Source organism: Choloepus didactylus, chromosome 10 (genome assembly GCF_015220235.1).
Source record: "Choloepus didactylus isolate mChoDid1 chromosome 10, mChoDid1.pri, whole genome shotgun sequence".
NCBI classification, from domain to species: Eukaryota; Metazoa; Chordata; class Mammalia; order Pilosa; family Megalonychidae; genus Choloepus; species Choloepus didactylus.
In genome coordinates this window covers 20709299-20730576 of record NC_051316.1, presented here as the reverse complement: position 1 = coordinate 20730576, position 21278 = coordinate 20709299, and positions in this window count along the sequence as shown.

The following is a 21278-nucleotide window of genomic DNA, read 5'->3' as shown; positions in this document are numbered from 1 at the left end:
CTTTCTTGAAGGCAAAAGAGTGCATGCTTAAGGGGGTAAGCATGTGGGCATGCTCAAGAGACACACGTGCCAGGCTGTTTGGCACATGGGTTTTTATTAGTGTAAACAAAGGAATGTGGGGTTAGAGATGGTGCATTTTATTGCTGGACACATTTACAATATAGATTGTCATTTGGTCTTTGAAGCCTCTGAACTAACTGGGGGGCTGTAGGTGAGGTTTTGGGATTGGAATTTTCCATTCCCTTGCTGCTATCTGTTGCCCTCCTTATTAGTCTTTATCTCAGGCATCCCAGTACTCTTGAGAATTTATAATCCCTAACTTGTAGTCAAGTAATATATTCTGTTTTCTTTAACTGCTTTGGGTTTCAGAAGAATTTATTGTTATCTTCAATGCCTTCACCTTGCAGCAGGCCTTGAAGGTGCCCCAGGGTGTGCAAGATGTTTTATACATCTAACCTACCTCACCATGTCTTATACATTGTACTTGCATAGTTTCACATGTCATTTGTTTTTGTGAGATTGAGGTGTGTTGGAAGTATGGAAATTTTGAAACACCTCTTCATTTTCATTTCCCATTGCACCCCTCTACCATTTTTCAAATGACTGACATGCCATTCTCTGTAAGTAGAATTAGAGCATATTAAATTGCATAATCCCACAGTTTGGAGCCTTGCAAATCAAGTCTGTGGGATGGCAACATCAAAGGGCATTAAAGAAAAAATGTAAAAATTTCATTGGAGTCAACCATTGCCACTGTGTAGCAAGGCAATTGCTTATATTTAAATCAAAAACCCTGAGAAGACAGTGATGACTGTCTATGGAGATGTATTGTGTGTGTGTTTGTGTGTGTGTGTGATGTGTATGAACTGATAAACCCCAAGCAACAAATAGTGGATGACCCATAATAGCTTCCTCACATGCTGTCCATATTAGGAGAATAATTGATCCTTCACATCCTGACCTTCCATGTGTTCCCAGAGAAAAGATGGAAACCTGTGGTGCATGGATGCCTGTTATGTGCCAGGGAAACCCTGGCAGCTCCGCAGTGCTGGTGGCTCTGACACATGGCCTTCCGACGGTGGACATGGAGTTTCACACAGGATGGACTTTCCGTCAGTTCCCACTCAGCAGTAACCACCAGAATCTGTGTCCTACTGTTGTTCAACCAGGAGAAGGAATGCAAGTGGCACATGACAGCCAGGTGTATGAGGACATGAGTGCAAGTCCTGCAACCCCAGGGTGTAACTCTGATCGCAATGTTGACAGAGAGCAAGACAAGAGTGAACCAAGTTCTGTTGAAAGAGTATGTGTTTACTATCCTAAACTTCCTGAGTTACTCTGTGTTATCTCTGTCTCCTGATGAAAACTTTTGAATGTAGAGGACTTGGTGACTTCCCCAAAATCATACACCACTGAATCATGGAGCCAGGACTTTGCCATTACATCAGTATTTTGCCATTGTATGAGCACTGTGGGAGCTGGTCTAGACATCTGGGAAAAGCAGGGGTGGGGGCACATTGTGGGGAGGCTCACCCCCGAGGGTCCTGCATGGGCCTGTTAGAAGATGTATGACTCTTCTGGACATTGAGTGCCTGGTGTCAACCATCGTAATACTGCCTAAGAGGGACATGGTCTTTGAATCCTGCTTTTCTTTGTTGAGGCCCAGCTAGGGACAGAGAGAGGGCATCATCTGGGAAAGGAATGGCAACATACAAAATTCCATTGCACAAACGGCCATAGAGAGCAGGCAGGTCCTGGATGCTGTCCACTTTGGGAGAAGAAGGTGGTGCAGAGACAAACTGTGGGGCAGAAACGTGAAATCTATTGGAGAATAATGAGAATAGAGGGTGCTGACTTGTGGCCTTTCTATCCCAACTTCTTTGCAGGAGGAAGCCTTGGGACCAGGCCACCTTGGTACAAGGACTGTTTTAGCCCCACTTTATCTCTGCAGCTGGGACAGCAGCCCTGCATCCATAGCTCTGCATGCTGGACTGTGCCGGGGATACATCCTGGGAGCCACAGCTTTCCTGAAACCACACAGGCATTGGGGGAAGGATTCGGGTCTTAGAACTTGGAGAAGCAACCATTGGTGGACAGGAACAAGGGTGAGTGTCAGGGATTTTCTATGCAGGGATTACGGTTGTCTGAGATTTCCAGCAAATTCACAGATGATGCTAATGCTGCTGGTCTTGGTGGACACTTTGAGCTAGAGGAAAACTAAGAGAATTGGTACTTTGAGGCCTTACCTATTTCTTGGAACTTCTTAGGCTACTTAGAAAAAAAAAAAAAGCAAAAAATTAAAAACACATCAACTTTTATTTTTAGAGCAGTTATAGTTTATAGCAAATTACTCAGACAGCACAGAAAGTTCCAGATCCTCTTCTCCCCATTCCCACCCCAGTTTCTCTCCATATTAACATCTTGCATTAGTGTGCTATACGCATTATAATTGAGAACAAATATCATACATTATTAACAACTAAAGTCCATAGTTTATACCAGGGGTTCACTCTTTGTGTTGTATAGTTCTGTGGGTTTTGACAAATGCATAATGTCATGCACGCACCACGACAGTGTCACACAGTAGTTTCACTGCCCCTAAGAATGCCCCAGAATCCACCCATTCATCTCTTCGCCTGAATACCTGAACCACTGGCAACCACTGATCTTTTTCGTTTCCACAGTTTTTCCTTTTCCAGAATGTTGTATAGCTTAGGCTACACGCAAAATTTTAACACAAAATTAAGGAAGGTCTTTTCACAAAATTAGGAATGGTCCTAGTCTTGACCTGTGTGCATGTGTGTGTATATGTGTATGTGTGTGTTCTGGGCCTAGATGGAGCCAAGCGTTAACAGCTTACAGAGTAAGCACTTCCACTGGATGTGAGATTTGTATGAGTGGATGTTTTCTATCTTAAGGTGCCTACCTAGCCGTCTCATCACTGCTGGCACTAGAAGCTGGTGGCTGCTGAATGAGTGGCAGCCTGAACCCAGCCTGCAGGGTTCTTTCAAAAGCCAGAGGAGGAGCTGACTGAGGGCCAGAGCCTTTCTCTGGAATGCTACAAGAAGTGGCCCCGTTTGTTCACTGCTGGCATTCCAGCCCCTCACCCTGCTTGACTTTCACTTTAGTACCCACACCTCATAATATATTATTTCCTTGTTTATTAGATTTATTTGTTGCCTACTCTCTGTTTTCTTCCCTAGCCCTGTCCCTCATCCCCAAATATAAAGAGCAGGGATATCTGTCTGTTTTGTTCACTTTCATATGTCCAATAACAAATGATAGGCCCTCAGATATTTCATTGAATGAATGGATAAATGGTAGCAGTGCCCTTTCTTTCCCCACCACTTATGATTTTGAGAAGCATATTTATTTGTGCATACTTAACATCTTCTGGAACTGCTTAAGGAAGACTGCAATCATTTCCACAAAATGCACACTAACCACAATGAACTAGATAACACATCTTAAACCCAACAGAATTCATGTGATTTGATCAGGATTTAACCAGTGTCAGTGAAAATGGAATTCCAGAATTAAAGAAATGAGCCCTGGGAGGGACTAAGAGAGCCTCTGATTCCTTGTACTTCACAGATGAGGAATCCAAAGCTGAGGGTCCCCCAGCTGGTTGGGTGGGCAGATGAACTAGAGCTCAGGTCACCTCTCCTAGGCCCGAGTCCCTGCTTAGGTTCTCTCCTGGACACCCTGATGCACTGAACCTCATGACATCACAATTTGGATGTATCATGACTGGTGATCAGCACTGTGCTGGTTTGAATGCATTATGTCCCCCAAAATGACATGTTCTTTGATGAAATCTTGTGGGGCAGAGGTATTAGTGTAGATTAAGTTGGAATCTTTGGATTAGTTTATTTCCATGGAGATTTGACCCATCTGATTATGGGTAATACCTCTGATTAGATTATTTCCATGGAGAGCCCTATAAGTGCTCAGACAGAAGGAGCTCAGTGTTACAGCTTAGAGACACATTTTGAAGATAGCTGTTGAAAGTTGATGCTGACAGTTTGGAGAACATCATTTTGAAAGGACACCTGGGAGCAAGCAGACACCAGCCACATGACTTCCCAGCTAACAGAGGTTTTCCGGATGCCAAAGGCCTTTCTCCAGTGAAGGTACCCTATTGTTGATGCCTTACCTTGGACACTTTATGGCCTTAAGACTGTAACTTTTAACCAAATAAACCCCCTTTATAAAAGGCCAATCCATTTCTGGTGTTTTGCAGGAAGGCAGCGTTAGCAAACCGGAACAAGCTCCTAACTTGCACAGAAAGCTCTCCTGAGTCCCTTCATTGATTTCAAAATAGCCCAACCTGCATTTTACACAATTACATTTTTTGGCTCACATTTAGAGCATGTGGTGGGAGTTACTGTATTTAAATTTTACTGAGGCATCTACATTCTACAGATTCTGAGGTCAAGACTGCATAGCTACTCTCACCAGTTTGACATTCTGTTTTTTCTGATCCTATAATTTATGATTTGGGTTCTGGAATGAAAATTAACATAGACATAGAAAGATGATGATTAAGGGTCTGTATTGAGAGACTTAACAGACTAGGAAGATTTAAAAGGCTTAGAGGAGCCCCATGGTAACTACAAAGAAAATATCAGAGAATATGCAAGCCCATAGAGACAGAAATTAGAGTACAGGTTGCCAGGGGCAGTGGTCAGAGGGAATGGGGAGTTAATGTAGGGCTTCTGTATGAGGAGATGGGAAGGTTTTTGTAATGGAAGGTGGTGAGGGTACCCCAATATCTGGAATGCAATTAATCCCACTAAATGGTATGCTTGGGAGGGGTTGAGATGGGAAAGGTTATGTTGTTTATATAATCCCATAATTAAAAAAAAAGAATTAGCAACTAAAGAGACAATGACAATTAAAAGCAGTACATGATCCTGGATGGATATAACAAAGGGGGAGAAAAGGCTCAAAAGGACATTATGGGGATATATGAAAAAAATTGGAACATTAAATTTCTTGAACTTGGTAACTGCACTTAAGGTGGTGTGCCGGTTTGTATATTTATGTCCCCCAGAAAAAGCCATATTCTTTAATGCATTCTTGTGGGGGCAGATGTATTAGTGTGGATTGGGTTGGAACCTATTGGTTCAGTGTCCATGTGCCCCACCCAACTGTAGGTGATAACTCTGATTGGATAGTTTCCCTGCAGGTGTGGCCCCACCCATTCAGCATGGGCCTTGTTTAGTTTACTGGAGCACTATATAAACCAATCCATTTCTGGTGTTTTGCATTCTGGCAGCATTAGCAAACTAGAACAGGTGGATACATATGTGAATATCCTTTTTCTTAGAAAATGTACATGGCAGTATCAAGTGTTCAAGGAACATGATGTATACAACCTCCACTCAAGTGTTCAGAAAATGGATTGATAGACAAATGGATGGAGAGAATGACACAGCAAATGTGGCAAAATGTCAAAACTGTGGATTGAGTTATCTAGGGAGATGGGGTATGTTGGAGTTCTCTGTATGGGGTTTGTATTATTTTTGTAACTGGTAAGTTTGAAAGAATTTCAAAATAAAATGTGTTTTTTTCATGTTAAAAAAAACAGAGGCTGAAGAAAACAGATGCAGACACCCAAATAAATGCCCTCAAAGTCCAACCAGTTAAAAGGCATCTTAGTGGGAGAATTAAGATCCCTTGAACATTGACAGTGTTGTAGGCAGCGAGCCAAGTGTTTTATATTCAGTGACACTTACCCCCCAAACCAACCTTTAACCAAATAACATTGCCATTTTTAAGTCAAAATGGTCAAGTAGTAGCAATATCATTTGGCTCATTTTACAGACAAGGAACCTGAGTTTCAGAGAGGATGACTAACCTGCCATCAGTCATTTGGCTAGAAAATGGTGGAGCAAATTTTGAGCTCCAATCTGGCAGGTTCCCAAGTGCTTTCTCTTTCCACTACCATGGGGCTAGAGAGAAGTTAAGGAAAATGCATCAGCCACCAACTCTGTATTGTACTGGACCACATTTCTTTTAATCACGTATAGTTCTTTACTTATCCTTTCAGGTCATAAATAATGCACTTCAGGAGAACTCAGACTACTATCTTGAAGGAGCCTAAGTACTGCAAGAACCACAAATGGCTGTTTTCAGGTTATCAAATTTTAATAACATTATTTTGCTACCATGCTGCATCTATCCTTTTAAAGTGAATATTCCAAGATATCATTATGTGATTATAAACAAAAGGACTCTTCTCAAAGTGATGAACCAAAGCCAGTCTCTCTCTTTGTAGCGACACTCAGCAACCACTTAATTTGTGTTTTAAATCTAAGCATGCAACAGTGCTTCCTAAGCAAGAGTAGAAAAAGCACAAAGTGGGGAATGAAACAAAACACCTGAAATTAATCTGATACATATTATGTCTCTCCTAACAATATCATCAAGTGATAATAGTCTTAAAGGTTGGTGACTTCTCAAATGGCTGTGATGACATGACTTTTACACATAGCTGAGTTGAATCTTTGAGGTATTCTCTTTTGTGTTCTGGTATCATTGTTGTCAGTTTTCTCTTATCAAGGATTTTTTAATTCTAAATGCATACATATGTACTCTCTTGCATGGCTCCCAGTAAAGCTTAATATATGTGGAATGAATGAGTGATATTAAAAGATCAAGGTCTTTGTATCATTTTATCAGAGAGTGGGTAATTACTGTGCTAAACACTATTTCACTGGGATGAAAATAAAGCAGTAGTTAGACATTTTTCTGGCCATTCACACTGTACATCTTATAATGAAATTTCTGTGATCTGACAGTGATTGGTGGATGATGTATGAAGCAGAAAGAAACAGCCTTAGAGTTTGTAAGATTTTGACTCTACAGAGTTAAGAGGAATAACGATGGAGTCTGTCAGCTTAGATTTTCCTCATCTACACACAACAAGTGGAAAATATTGCTCTATCCACACTACAAACAGTTCTCCAATATCTGGCTTTTCTGAATTTGTGATAAGATGTAGGCAAACAAGAGGCTGTTTCAGAGGTTTAATTTATAAAGAATGTGGCAAACCGATTATATGTGGGTTTCTTACTCCCAACTTCATTTTATTAAGGACCTTGATCAGAATCAAATGTGTATGATGTTTCATGGTATCTGGTGTACTGTCATCCAGGTTAAGCTGGAAACTTCTTTCCCAGAATCTCCTCCCTGATGGTTCTAGGTTAGAGTTGGCCAAAAGAGGAATTTGAGTGAGAACGTGAAGCAACAGTTATAATTTTTTTTGGAACAGTAAGGAAATTTATTATCTTACATAACAACAACAAAAAATCTAAGAATAAGGTAGTTCTGGCATAGTTCAATCAGTGGCTTAATGGTGTCATCAGAGACCCAGATGCCTTCCAACTCTTTACTTGCCTTAAAGTTGGTTCTTCTCATGGTCCAAGATGACTTCAGCAGTTCTAGGTTTCACATCCTGACATAAATGGAAGAAAAAATCTTGCTTAGAAGCACTGCCCCCTCCTGTAGACTTCTCACATCTCATTGGCTAGAACTGGGTCACATGTCCACCCCTAACCAATCCCTCACAAGGGACTTGGCTATCCATGATTGGTTTAGAGTCTAAGCCTTAGACCAATCAGGATTCACCACTGATAACCAAAACTTTCGAAGATCATCATGGTTGGATCAATGACAGACACTTTAGAGGTGCCGGTAGCTTCCAGCTTGTCCTTGATCTCCTCTGCTCCAGTTCCCGCCCTTATTCCTGACTGCTGGCCCTGCTAACCAACAGCAGCCTCAGACCCATCACTAGTTGCCCAACTGTGTAGCCCTATTGACATCAGCTTCTTCTCAGATGCTTCTTTGTGGTCCTACCTCATGGGCTGGGTGTACTTGGCCCTAGGATTGACTAGTTGTTTCTCTCTCTGATCCTCCAGACTTTCTTTCAAGCTTTTAGCACCTCAGCACTTCCCACTGTCATGTAAGGTCTGATTCCCATATCAGATCCTGAATTTGTAACTTCGTAGAGATTCTGTTTTTCCAATTGGACCCTGATGCAAACAGTACCAATTTAACTTATCACAGCTGCATTGTTTTTGAAATATATATACAATCATAATTTTAAAATCAAACAATATAAAAAGTGAAAACAAGAGCATAAAGAAATTACCTCCAAACCCACTTAGTCTCACTAAACAGAAATAGAAGCTTTAGTGCTAATTTTCCACAAATTTACCTTTGGGATTCAGGGCATACTAAAATGATTTACAGAAAGGAAGAGAAAAAAGGTTGTACTAGATCTAGGTAAATAATAAAATGTCACACGATTGCCACCCTGGGTTCATATTTGGATTATCTTTTGGATTAAAATTTAGGTATACTTATTTCCCATTCCATGAACCTGATTTGCAGGTATATTTGTCCAAGAGAAATTTAAATGGAATTCCCCCTTATTTTGGTTTGCTAAAGCTGCTGAAATGCAATGTACCAGAAGTAGACTGGCTTTTAGCAATGGGGATTTATTAACTTATAACTTACAGTAATTAGGTCATGAAAATGTCCAACTCAAGGCATCAACAGGACATTACCTTCTCTGAAGAAAGGCTGCTGGCAATCCAGACTCCTGTCACATGACAGGCCTATGGCAATGTCTGCTGGTCCTTCTCTCCTGGGTTTTGTGGCTTTCAGCTTCTGGCTTTGGTGGCTTCCTCTCTCAGCTCTGCCGGGGCTTTTTCTGTCAGCTTCTCTTAATTTCATCTCTTAGCTTCTCTGTGTGTTTTGTCCTCTTATAAAGGACTCCAGGGTTCAGACCCACCTTGGATGAAGTGGGTCACATCTCAACTGAAATAACCTAATCAAAAGGTCCTACCTACAATAGGTCTACACCTACAGAAGTGGAGTAAAAGAACATGGCCTTTTCTGGGGTACATAACAGCTTCAAAGTACCATACCTCTCATTTAAATTAGTGTCAATATAAAATACTTTTGATCTAATTCAAACCAGAACTACAAATAGCTCCCCTGCTGTTCTGGTTTGCTAATGCTGCCAGAATGCAAAACACCAGAAATGGATTGGCTTTTATAAAAGGGGGTTTATTTGATTAACAGAATTACAGTCTTAACACCATAAAGTGTCCAAGGTAATGCATCAACAATTGGGTACCTTCACTGGAGGATGCCCAATGGCATCCAGAATACCTCTGTTAGCTGGGAAGACACATGGCTGGTGTCTGCTTGATCCCAGGTTGCGTTTCAAAATGGGCGTTCTCCAAAATGTCTGCATCAGCTGCCAATGGCCATCTTCAAAATGTCTGTCTCAGCTACAGCACGTTCTTTAAAGTGTCCCTCTTGGCTGTGATAAGCTCACTCCTGTCTGAGCTTATATAGTGCTCCAGTAAACTAATCAAGGCCCATGCTCAACGGCTGGGGCTACACCTCCATGGAAATTATCTAATCAGAGTTATCACCCACAGTTGGGTGGGTCACATCTCCATGGAAACACTCAAGGGATTTCAATCTAATAAACACGAATACATCTGCCCCCACAAGATTGCACCAAAGAACATGGCTTTTTCTGGGGGACATAACATATTCAAACCCGCACACCTCAACCAAAAGAAGCAGAGTTAAGAGTAATTTGTTGCATGTTCAATTTCTGGCTTGAGCATCATTGTAATTTTTCACAGAAGAGCAGTCTCGGGAAAAGAGTCAGAATACTTTGAATAAAATGTCATAGCAACAGTTTAAACTGAGAGAGGATTGTGGAAATACATCTTCCCAAAGAGCAAATTCCACCCAGACCTATGCTCCATTCATGCTTTTAACCATGAAAGACTGAAGTTGAGTATGAGAAGTTGGGATCTTTTTTTTTTTTTCCTTAAATTTCCCTCCAAATAACATCTTGGCAGAAAATAGCAGTGGGTTTCAGTCCAATTGCATTTTGCCCTTTGCCACAGATAGCTCCCAAGATCTTCCAAATCTGTGAATCCTCCAACATGTGCTATAGTACAGAATAGCAAACCTGAGTTGAGCTGTGGGTGCTGAGCAAGCAGTCAGGCTCTGTGCCAGTTTGTATATATTATGTCCCCCAAAACGCCATGTTCTTTAATGCAGTCTTGTGGGGGCAGATGTATTTAGTCTTGATTATGTTGGATCCTTTGAATTAGGGCTTGTTTCCATGGAGACCGTGACCAGCCCAACTGTAGGTTATACTTTTGCGTAGACTATTTCCATGCAGGTGTGGGCCCCACCCATTCAGCGTAGGTCTTGATTTAATCACTGGAGTCCTATAAAAGAGCTCATAAACAGAAGGACCTCAGAGCAGCTGAGAAAGACATTTGGAAATGGCCATTGAAAGTAGACGTTTTGCTGACACTTTGGAGATGCTAGCCCAGTATTTGCTCCAGCAAAGTTAAGAGAGGACAAACAACACCCCAAGAGCAACATTTTGAAGAATGCACAGGAGTTGAGAGAGGAGCTGGAACACAACCCAGGATCAGCAGATGCCAAGCATGTGCTTTCCCAGCTAACAGGTTTTCCAGACACTATTGGCCTTCCTTCGGTGAAGATTATACTCATGTTAATGCATTAATTGGACATTTTCATGGCCTTCAGACTGTAATTTGTAACCAAATAAACCCCCTTTATAAAAGCCAATCCATTTCTGGTATTTTGCATAATGGCAGCATTAGCAAACCTGAACAGGCTCACTCAATGGCTAAGACACTTCCTACTACAGACCAACCTCCCAAAACAGATGATTCTAACCTATTCCTTGGCAAAAAAGTCAAAACTACCTTATACCATGAACTTCTAAAATAGGTGAAAGCTCAAATGTTGAACCTGCAATGCTAAGAGTAATGTAGTAATATACTTCTAGTCCAAAGACCCAAAGTTCAGCTCTAGCCTTGAAACTCATAAGATCTTGGGTAAACTACATAATCTCTCTGTTAGGTTCAGGGTGAAGATAAAATTGACATAACACATGTGAAAAGGTATTGTAAATTATAAAGTGCCATACAAATGTACTGTACCATAGCAACCCAATCATCAGTCACTTGAAATCTGATAAGCGACTATATTAGCTTCAAAACATTTCCTGAATTTCCCACAAATTCTCAGGCCCTTACATTCTCAGGATCATCCCCAGCTCTGCCCTTCTGTTGCAACTACGTTCCATTTCTGTGTCACTTCAGTTTCTCTACTTGCTCTTCCTGCTCCAAAATGTGTCAACTCAGATGGTGGGATTTAGGCCTTCTCCTCAATTTGTGCCTCAGAATTTCATGCAAGGCCTTTGCTTGGAGAGACTATACTAAAGTTTTGAGAAGACAGAGTGAGTTTACATGGTAGAAACTCAAAGTAACTTAAAATCTAGTATGAAAGCACTCCTGCTCTGAAAAGCCCGTCAGTCATTCTACCGTAGTGGGTGAGATTAATTCACTGCCCACTTGGTACTATTTTCTTCTCAAAAACTCCAAATATACACATTCCTCCAGTCTCCCATTTTCTCTTACTGTAATCCCTGCCTTATAACAGGCTTCCCTTTGCATACTTTAAAGTGCAGCATGTACTCTGTCTAAATGGGGTGCTATCCTCCCAGGTGCCTCCTTTTCTTCTCCCTCCTCCAGTCTTTGCAGGAGAAAGGGAGTGGGACAGAAATATTATTTCTCCTGGAATATGAATTATGCCACCATGACACGTTCCCCTTAGGAAACAGAAGCAGGTCCAGTTCACTTGTGTTTAACAACATTTTTTTTTTTGAATTGTTCTTTCATTCATTCATTCATTCAACAAATATTTATTGAGTCTCATAATATGCCAAGCCTTATACTAGATGCTAGGATGTGGTCATGAACAGAACAGAAAATATCCCTACCACTGCAGAGTTTATATTCTAGAGAACAGAAAACAGATAATAAACAAATACATATAAGATAAATATCCATCAGAGTGTGTTAAATGGATAAAGATAAAGCAGGAGGGGTGAGAAGGGGAGCGATATGTGCATATGCATGTGAGGAGGGTGGGGTTTAGATTGCAATTTTAAATTAAGTAATCAGGGAAGGCCTAACCCAGAAGGTCCTTATTGCAAAGACCTGCAATATGCTAAGGGGAAAGATGGTCCAGGCAGAGGAAACTGCCTGTGCAAGGGTCCTGAGGAAGCTGTTATCACATCTGCAACTTTTCCTATTTGCAAAAGAAAAGATTTAGCCTTTTGCTCTGCTCAAGATCAGGAGTTCCTTTAGGATCAGGAGCAAAAGGAAGAGCACACCCCACACCCTCCTGCGATCTTATAGGTTAGAAAAGCATATGCAGGATAAATGTAAGAGTTTTTGGTGCATTATCTTCCCTACAGTAACTCCAAGAGGAAGAGGTACCAGTTTCCTATTGCTGCTGTAACAAATCACCACAAACTTAGTGGCTTATAGCAATACACATTTTATTTCTTGTAGTTCTAGAAGCCAGGTGAGTTCCACTGGGCTAAAATCAAGATGTCATTGGGGCTGGTTTCTTCTGGAGGCTGCAAAGGAAAATCTGTTCCTTTCCTCTTCCAGCTTCTAAAGGCTCTCTGCATTCCTTGATTCATGGCACCTTTCTTCATCATTAAAGTCAACTGCATCTTCTCTCTCTAACTCTGCTCCCTCTGCTTCTTCACATCACCTTCTCCCTCACGCTGATCCTTTTCCATCATTAAGTTGGGCCCACTTGGATAATCCAGAATAATCTCCCCATCTCAAGATCTTTCACTTAATCACATTTGAAGAATCCCAGTTACCATAGAAGATAACGTATTCATAGGTTTGGTGGATCAGGATGTGGCCATCTGTGGCTGGCAGGGGAAGATTACTCAGCTTGCCCCAGAACAGCTACACTAAAGCAGTACCTCTTCCCTCCAGATTTTGAGCACCCCCTCTCATTCTTTTTTTCAGTAGATGTGTCCATTACAAACCCCATGGAGACATGGCAGCTCCTTTAACTTTCAGACCCTTGCAGCTCCCACACACTCTCTGAAACTATTGCCAATTGTCCTTCTCCTTCTTTCTTTTCACCAAGCCTCAGTGGAGGATGTCTCTCTTTCTGCCTTAGCCTAATTCTTATCTTGTGCTCACAGCCCCAGCTACCAACCCCCAACAAAGGGATCTTGTGCCATTACCATTCCCTCTTTATTAAATTCAACATTTTCCTCTCTACTGGCTCTTGCCCCTTAGTACATTGACATCCACAATTTAAAAAGAAAAAAAAAAGGATTATTGTTTGTAGGATCTCTCTGCTCTCACTGGCACCACATAATTTCTAAGACCTAGTAGCATCCAGCTCACTACCACTTGCCATCATTCCAGTAAAATGGCAACATGTCTTGCTGGGTATATGCCTTTACCACACTCAGCCAGAGTGGGGATAGACAGTTGGATCCTATCAGGTGACCCTGTTCTCTAGCCAGCAGCTGATCAAACCATGAGGGATGTGGTACATTATATGTGACCACATATTCTTTGCAGCAACTCCCATCAAGAGGTGCAGTCTGTTGCCCCACCCCTTAAATCTAGGCTGGACTTGTAACTTGCTTTGACCAATAGAATGTGGCAGAAATTATATACAAGATTTGGAGCCTAAGCCTCAAGCAGTCTTGTAGCTCAGCCATTGCTCTCTGGAAACACTGCCCTGAGATGGCTGTGCAAGGAAATCTGTTCAGCCTCCTGGAAGATGGGCGGCCACATGGAAGAGAATGTGAGAGAACTAGCCAACAGCCAATACCAGTCGCCAAACATGTGAGTGAGTCATCCTGGACCTTCCAGCTCAGCTGATCCTCCAGCTGAATGTAGCTATGTGAATGAAATGAGGTCAACACACAATGAGACATAATAAATCCTTGTTGCCTGAAGCCACTGAGTTTTGGGGCAGTTTTCTACATAGCAATAGATAACTGATAGAGTGGATGACTGATCCAAATTCCAGAGGTGATCAGATTTTCTCCCAAGACTATGCAATAAAATACAGCTAAACCCCAATTGTAAACTAGCAAGGTAGAAGAGCAGGATCTTAAAGACTTACAGAGAAGCCAGTGTTCATGGAGTAAACCATGTGAATATGCAGCAATTAAGAGACCGTGCACCCCAAGAGAGAATGAAAAGCTGGAGAAAGTGGCTGCATGATGACTTTCTAGTATGCTTGAGGCCAGGCTGTGCTTCCAGTGACTTGGTTCCTCAAGATTCCACTTGATCCTTATGATACCCACCACCCTCCCCAAGCTAGCTCAAGTGGGCTTTATTCCTATTGGCCAAAGACCCTGGCCAATGCCAATCTCCAGGAACCAAATCCGGTGAACTACCTCATGTCACCTAAGGCTGATCACTCTTTCTCATTTGAAACTTTCTCCTGCATTGGCTTTGTGACAACACTCTTCTCCAAGGTTCTCTTGGCCACCTTCCTTTCTCACTGGACACACTCTGCCTGTGTCTGTTCATCCTTTCACTTTGTTTCACCTGACCCTTGATGACTCCCAAGTCTGTATCTACAGCCCCAAATGCTAGAACTCCAGGCACAAAGATCCAGCCTCTTATTGGACATCTCTGCTTGAGTGTCTCTGAAGTTCCTCAAATTTATCCTTACCTCCCTTTTGTATTTCCTATTGATTCTGTTTCCTAAATATGTCTTCCTAAATATACAGCTTCCTATCTGGAGAGTCTGGCCCCTTCAGCCACCATCAGGGTGATTTCTAATTCATATCTGAACACATCACTCTGCTGCATTAAATATTTCAATTCCCCCACTCCCTCCAGCCCTCATAAGTGTCAAAATAAAATTCTGCCTCCTTAGGCTGGCTGTAGCAAATGTTGTCAGTGCCCCACCTGTATTCCTTAGCACTCCCTGTTCCAGGATATGCCCACAGTTTCCTATTGCAAGCACCTGCTTCTCTTCACTTGGGAGATTTCTCTTAGCTGCCAGCAGTGGGCCATAAGTGCCAGGAAGTTAATGCTCTCAGGGAGCAGCCCTGAGCCAAAGACAGATGGGAACTGTAGACTGCATTCTCCGTCTTCCTCGCCCATGGGTGTGTGTGGGAGGGGAGTGGAGGAAGAAATAACTCTGAGGTGTTTTCTATACTACCTCTCAGATTTCCCCGGTGGAATGGACTCCAGTTGCCCACAGTGGTAATTTGCTGCCTAATGCACACTATTTTGGTTTCCTTCCCTTCCCTGACTCAGTTACCCCATTCCCCACCAGCACTTCCTAGATTCATCTCTTGGTTATCTATTGCTACACATAACAGCTGCCTCAAAATTTAGTGTGACCTCCCCCCACCCCCAGCCCCAAGGATCTGGGGGAAGGTGTGGAAGTGTTGGACATCCTCACCTGGACTGGTGTTGATGTTGTCACAAACATTGGGACTGGTGGTTTGATGTGCTGAGCCTTTGATCATGGGACTTGCCCTTATGAAGCTCGTTACTGCAAAGGAGAAGCTAAACTTGCATATAATTGTGCCTAAGAGTCTCCCCCTGAGTACCTCTTTGTTGCTCAGATGTGGCCCTCTCTCTCTCTAACTGAGCCATCTCCACAGGTGAACTCGCTGCCCTCCCCTCTACATGGGATCTGACTCCCAGGGGTGTAAATCTCCCTGGCAATGCAGAATATGACTCCCGGGGATGAATCTGGACCCAGCATCGTGGGACTGAGACTATCTTCTTGACCAAAAGGGGGATGCAAAATGAGATGAAATAGTTTCAGTGGCTTAGAGATTTCAAATGGAGTCGAGAGGTCACTCTGGTGGGCATTCTTATGCACTATATAGATAACACCTCTTAGGTTTTAATGTATTGGAATAGCTAGAAGTAAATACCTGAAACTACCAAACTCCAACCCAGCAGTCTGGACTCCTGAAGACAATTATATAATAATGTAGATTACAAGGGGTGACAGTGTGATTGTGAAGACCTTGTGGATCACACTCCCTTTATCTAGTATATGGAAGAATGGGGATAAAAACTAAAGGACAAATGGGGTGGGATGGGGGGATGGTTTGGGTGTTCTTTTTTCACTTCTATTTTTTATTCTTGTTCTGGTTCTGTCTGATATAAGGAAAATGTTCAGAGATAGATTGTGGTGATGAACACATAACTATGTGATCATATTGTGGACAGTTGATTGTATGCCATGGATGATTGTATGGTGTGTGAATGTATTTCAATAAAACTGAATTAAAAAAAACAAAAAGTGTGAAGCAGCAGCCATTTGCTTTCATCTCACTTTTTTTTAACCAATTTTATTTACGTATATTCACATCGCATACAATCCATCCAAGGTCTGAAATTATTGTTTTTTTTAGTATATCCAAGGTTGTGAATTCTTCGCCACAATCAATTTTAGAACAATACATCACTCCAAACCCCTTAGCAGTCACCTCTTCCTTCCTCTATCCTTCTGCATCCCTGCATAACTACTAATCTATTTATGTCTCTCTAGATTTATTTCTATTTATAGTCTTCATAAATTGAATCATTCAATGTGTGATCTTTGCATCTGATTTCTTTCAGTTAGCATGAGTTCAAATTATTTTTTTTAATTAGAGAAGTTATAAGTTTACAGAAAAGTCATGTAAAATATACAATGCTCCCATAATTAACTATTGTTGACATTTTGCATTAATGTGGTATCTTTATTAAAATTGATGAAAGAAATTTAAAATAGTACTATCATATATAGTCCATAGTTTACATTAGGTATATTTTTTTATTTACCACTCTGTTATTAACACCTTATATTAGTGTCATACATTCTTTTTCTAACATAATTTTATTGAGATATTTTCACACACCATACAATCCATCCAAAGTGTACAATCAGTGGTTCACAGTATCATTATATATATTTGTGTATTCATCACCATGATCATTTTTAGAACATTTGCATTACTTCAGAAAAAGAAATAACAAGAAAAAAGAAGGCCCTAAACATCCCATACCCCTTACCCCTCCCTCTTACTGACCACTAGTATTATACTCAATCCAATTTTAAGACTTTCAATAGAGGTAAGTTAACTAAGACAGTGTAGTATTGTTAGAGATAGATATATAGATCAGTGGAACAAAACAAAACATCCAGAAGTAGATCCATACAAACATGGGCAACTGACTTTTAGATAGATAGATAGATAGACAAAGATCAAGGCTACTGGATTACAGTTCAACAACTTCATGTATTTCCTTCTGGCTATTCTAAAAGACTAGACACTAAAAAGAAATATCTATATAATGAGTCAGTAGTCACAGTCATTTGTTAAATCCTAATTTCTCAGTTACACCTCCTCCCTCTCATTTGATCTTTCTCTCAATCTTCAGGGATATCTGGGCAATGACCATTTTAACTTCTTCATGCTGGAAAGGACTGTTGACCTTATGGGGTAGAGGAATGAAACTGGCTCATGATCTTGGAACAACTGGGACCTCTGGGTTTCAGGGCTTATCTGGCATAGGAAAAATCTGGGGTTTCTGAAAAAATAAACTTACCAAGAAAAACTTTTATAGAGAATTATGTAGAGCCCAGTGCACTCCCCAGGGTTTCCAGGAGTACTGTTGGTTGGGGCTTGGCATACTGTAGTAGTTTGCAATATCTGGCTAAAGCATTCATATGAGTAACCTCCAGAATGACCTCTTGACTCTTTGAAATCTCTTATCCATTGAAACTTTATTTTGTTCCATTTTTCCCCTTTTTGGTCCAGAAGGCTTTCTCAATGCCACAATACCAGAGCCAGGCTCACCCTACATAGGGGAAGTCTCACAACTTTCTCAGGCAGGAATTTCAGTAGGGCTCGGCTTGTCCATGCTTCTGTTCCCTGTGGTGTCTACTGACGTTATTCAGTGATACTCACCTGAGAGCTGGGTAAGTCTAGAGTGTCCAAGACAGCTTTGTTCACGTGTCAGGCACTTTGGCAAAGACAGCAGAGATGGCTGGAGGGCTGGGCTCAGCTGGACTGTTGTCCAGAGGGCACACGTGTGGTCTCTCCCACATGGCGGTTTTAGGGTATTCAGAGTTCTTCCATGGCAGCTCAGGGCTTCCAGAGAGAGCATGTTCCACAAGACCAAGGCAGAAACTACAAGGTTTTTTGTGACTTACTCTCAGAAGTTTCAGAATATCACTTCTACCACATTCTATTGGTCAAGCAGATCACTAAGTTTAGCCCAGATTCAGGGGGTGGGAAATAAGACTTCACCTTTCAATGGGAGGGGAGCAAAGAACTGGGTCCATCTTTAATCTACTGCCTTTAATCTACCATCTTTAATCTTATCTCAGGGTCAGCTTTAGGAGGAATCTATTCTAAGACCATAGCCTTCACAATCAGGTCTCTCCGTATATCTAGGGTCATCTATTGTCATGCCCCCACATTTTCCTTAGTCTGCCCTACCAGGATCCTTGCTGTTTTTATAACACATCATGCACCATCTTCCTTCCTTGCCTTTTTAAATTTTACTTATATACAACATTGGGGTGGGGGGAGAAACACAATAGCTACTACACAACAGATGATCATGTGCTTCTCTCCCGAGAAAGCCCTCCCCTGAGCCTTGCTCACCTGGCAGGTGAACTCATCCTTCAAGACCTAGATTGGGCTTTGCCTTCTCCATTCCAGCAAGGTCATGTACCTCTCCTCCCGCCCCTGCACTAACTGCTGCATAAACATCTGTTTACTCTTCAGTAAGTTCCTCCAGAAAGGGAATCTTCTTTCCTCTATCTCTGTACTCTCCTGTCCGTTGATAGATGAATGAATGGCCTGTGGCCCTAGGAACCCCAAGGCAAAAATCTAATCAATTAAGCAAATTGCTAAACTTTTACAATAATGTTCTTCTGCCATTTTTTGAGTAGTTTTCTTAATGTCAACCAGATTTCCTACATTAAGCTGGCATCAGGTGAGAGGTTGATTTAATGCAACTATTTGATTAAAAATAATGGGACCTTGTATGTGATTGTCTCGACACTCTCATTTGACTCTCCTTGTTCTCTAATAGACGTGGCTGACATCTCATAAAGGTTGATCTGTTTCTTGTCCCTTAGTAAAGTTGTCCTGTTCTTGCAGTAAAAAAAGTCACAATTCCTGTGAACCAGGGAGCCTTTGTTCTGCTGGTTGTGAACTGGGATACAACATAGTGTAGTACAGAGGTCAGGAAAATTTTTAGGTAAAGGAACTAATAGTGAGCCAAAAGGCAAAGTAGAGGATATTTTATGTAGGTACTTATATAAGTGTTTAAAATGCAACCATTTAAAAATTTAAAAACATTCTTTTAGTATCCAGAATATATAAAGAACTCCTACAACTTAATAACAAAAAGACAAAAAACCCCATTAAAAAAATGAGCAAAGGGCTTGACACACATTTCTCAAAAAGATATATACCAAAAACAATAATTTCAAGAAAAGATGCTCAAAATCATTAGCCGTCAGAGAAATGCAAAATCAAAACCAGAATGAGATGTCACATCACACCCATGAGGATGACTATTATTTTTTAAAAATGGAAAATACCAAATGTTAGAGAGGATGTGGTGAAATTGGAACCCTCTTACATTGTTGGTGGGAATATAAAATGGTGCAGCCACTATGAAAAGTAATATGGCAGTTTCTCAAAAAGTCAAATATAGAAATACCATATGACCCAGCAATTCCATTCCTAGGTATATCCTCAAGGAAATTGGAAACAGAAATTTCTACCTAAACTATCTAGATTTTTTATATTTCCTAAAAAATTCAGAGCTAGTACGTCTGAGAAGAACCATGAAATCATAAATTGTGCAGCATAAATAAACATTGCAAAGATGCAGTGGATAAGCTTTGATAAACACAACCATATTTTTTCCCTTGAGAGACTTATATGGCCCTAAGAGGAGTTACATGTTAACCAATATGGAGGCAGTTTTGGCTATTTTTCTCCAACCTAACAACAACAAAAAATACTTAAGCTGCTGAACCTTACAAAGAAGGCAGTAGGCCAGATTTGGCCAGGAGGTTATAGTTTGCCTGGTGTAATGGATTGAAAGCAAGATTTGAAGTCAACAGAGCTGGCCTCAAGCACTTACTCTGTCATTTATTTTCTTGTGACCTTGAGCAGTCCCACCTCTAGCAGACCTGCTGGAGATTCTACCAATAATGGAAGCTCCACTTCTGAGGGGTGGGATGGATGTAGGGATCCAGGCTAGTCTTCTCTGCTCCAGGGCAAAAGGGGGTTCCAGATACTTGATCTTAATGGAACATTAGAGGAAAGGAACATGGTGAGAGCTCTGGACCTCCAGGGAACAGACCTGAGCTCAAGCACCAGCCCAACTCCACATTTGTGGATTGCAATGTTGGGTCCTTGGATGAGGTGAAGAGACATGTGTGGTCAGCCTTAAGCCAAAACCAGGAACAGTGAGTGGCTCAACAAGAAGACCCAGCCCAAGACCTCATCTTCAGGGAGTAACTTCCCTGTCAACTGTCTATGTTGGAATCCTCATCTTTTCCTGTACTGCTAAGGAACTACCACAATGCTTCAGGCCACCGTGGGAATCGGACACTTCACACTCAAGGGTCGCTGAAGTCCTGCCTCAGTGCACTAACAAAGGTGCTTCTCACCAGGGCTGCGGTTCCTGTGTGAGTTAGAAACTAGCCGGGACTTGAGCCCCATTGCCCAGGGGTGCAAGAAGCACAAAGGATCTCAACCAGAGTCTGTAGTGCCTTCCTGGGGGCATCTTAAAATGTGTGAAAGTATTTTTGGTTGACCCTTTGACCTTCAAGGAGGGGCATTCTCCAGGGGTGGCACACATTCTGCAGTTCATGTGATGGGTGAAGATACAATGAAGATATATCCTAACCAAATGCCAGTGGTACCCCATTGGGGGACACTGCGACCGAGGCACATGGGTGCCCTGGGGCTAAGTAGGGAGGGGAGGGACATCTTTCTGACCCTAAACTCTACAGAGCCTCACTGTCCTCTTCTAACATCAAAAATGTTTGCAAGGATCAAGAGCTAATGCATATGGAAGAGTTTTGTAGACTGGTGTTTTAGTTTCCTAGGCTGCTTAAAACAATACCATGAAATGCTTAGGCTGAATTTATTCACTTATGGTTAGAGTCTAGGAAAATGTCCAGGTCAAGGCATCATCAAGGCATTGCTTTCTTCCCAAAGACTGATGGCTGGAAACTCTTGGCTCCTCTGCCGCATGGCAGGGCATGTGGTGATGTCTGCTGGTTTCTTCCTTCTCTTCCAGGTTTTCTTGCTTCCAGTTTCTTGATTCTGTGGTTCTCCAACCACAGCTACCCCCGCCCCT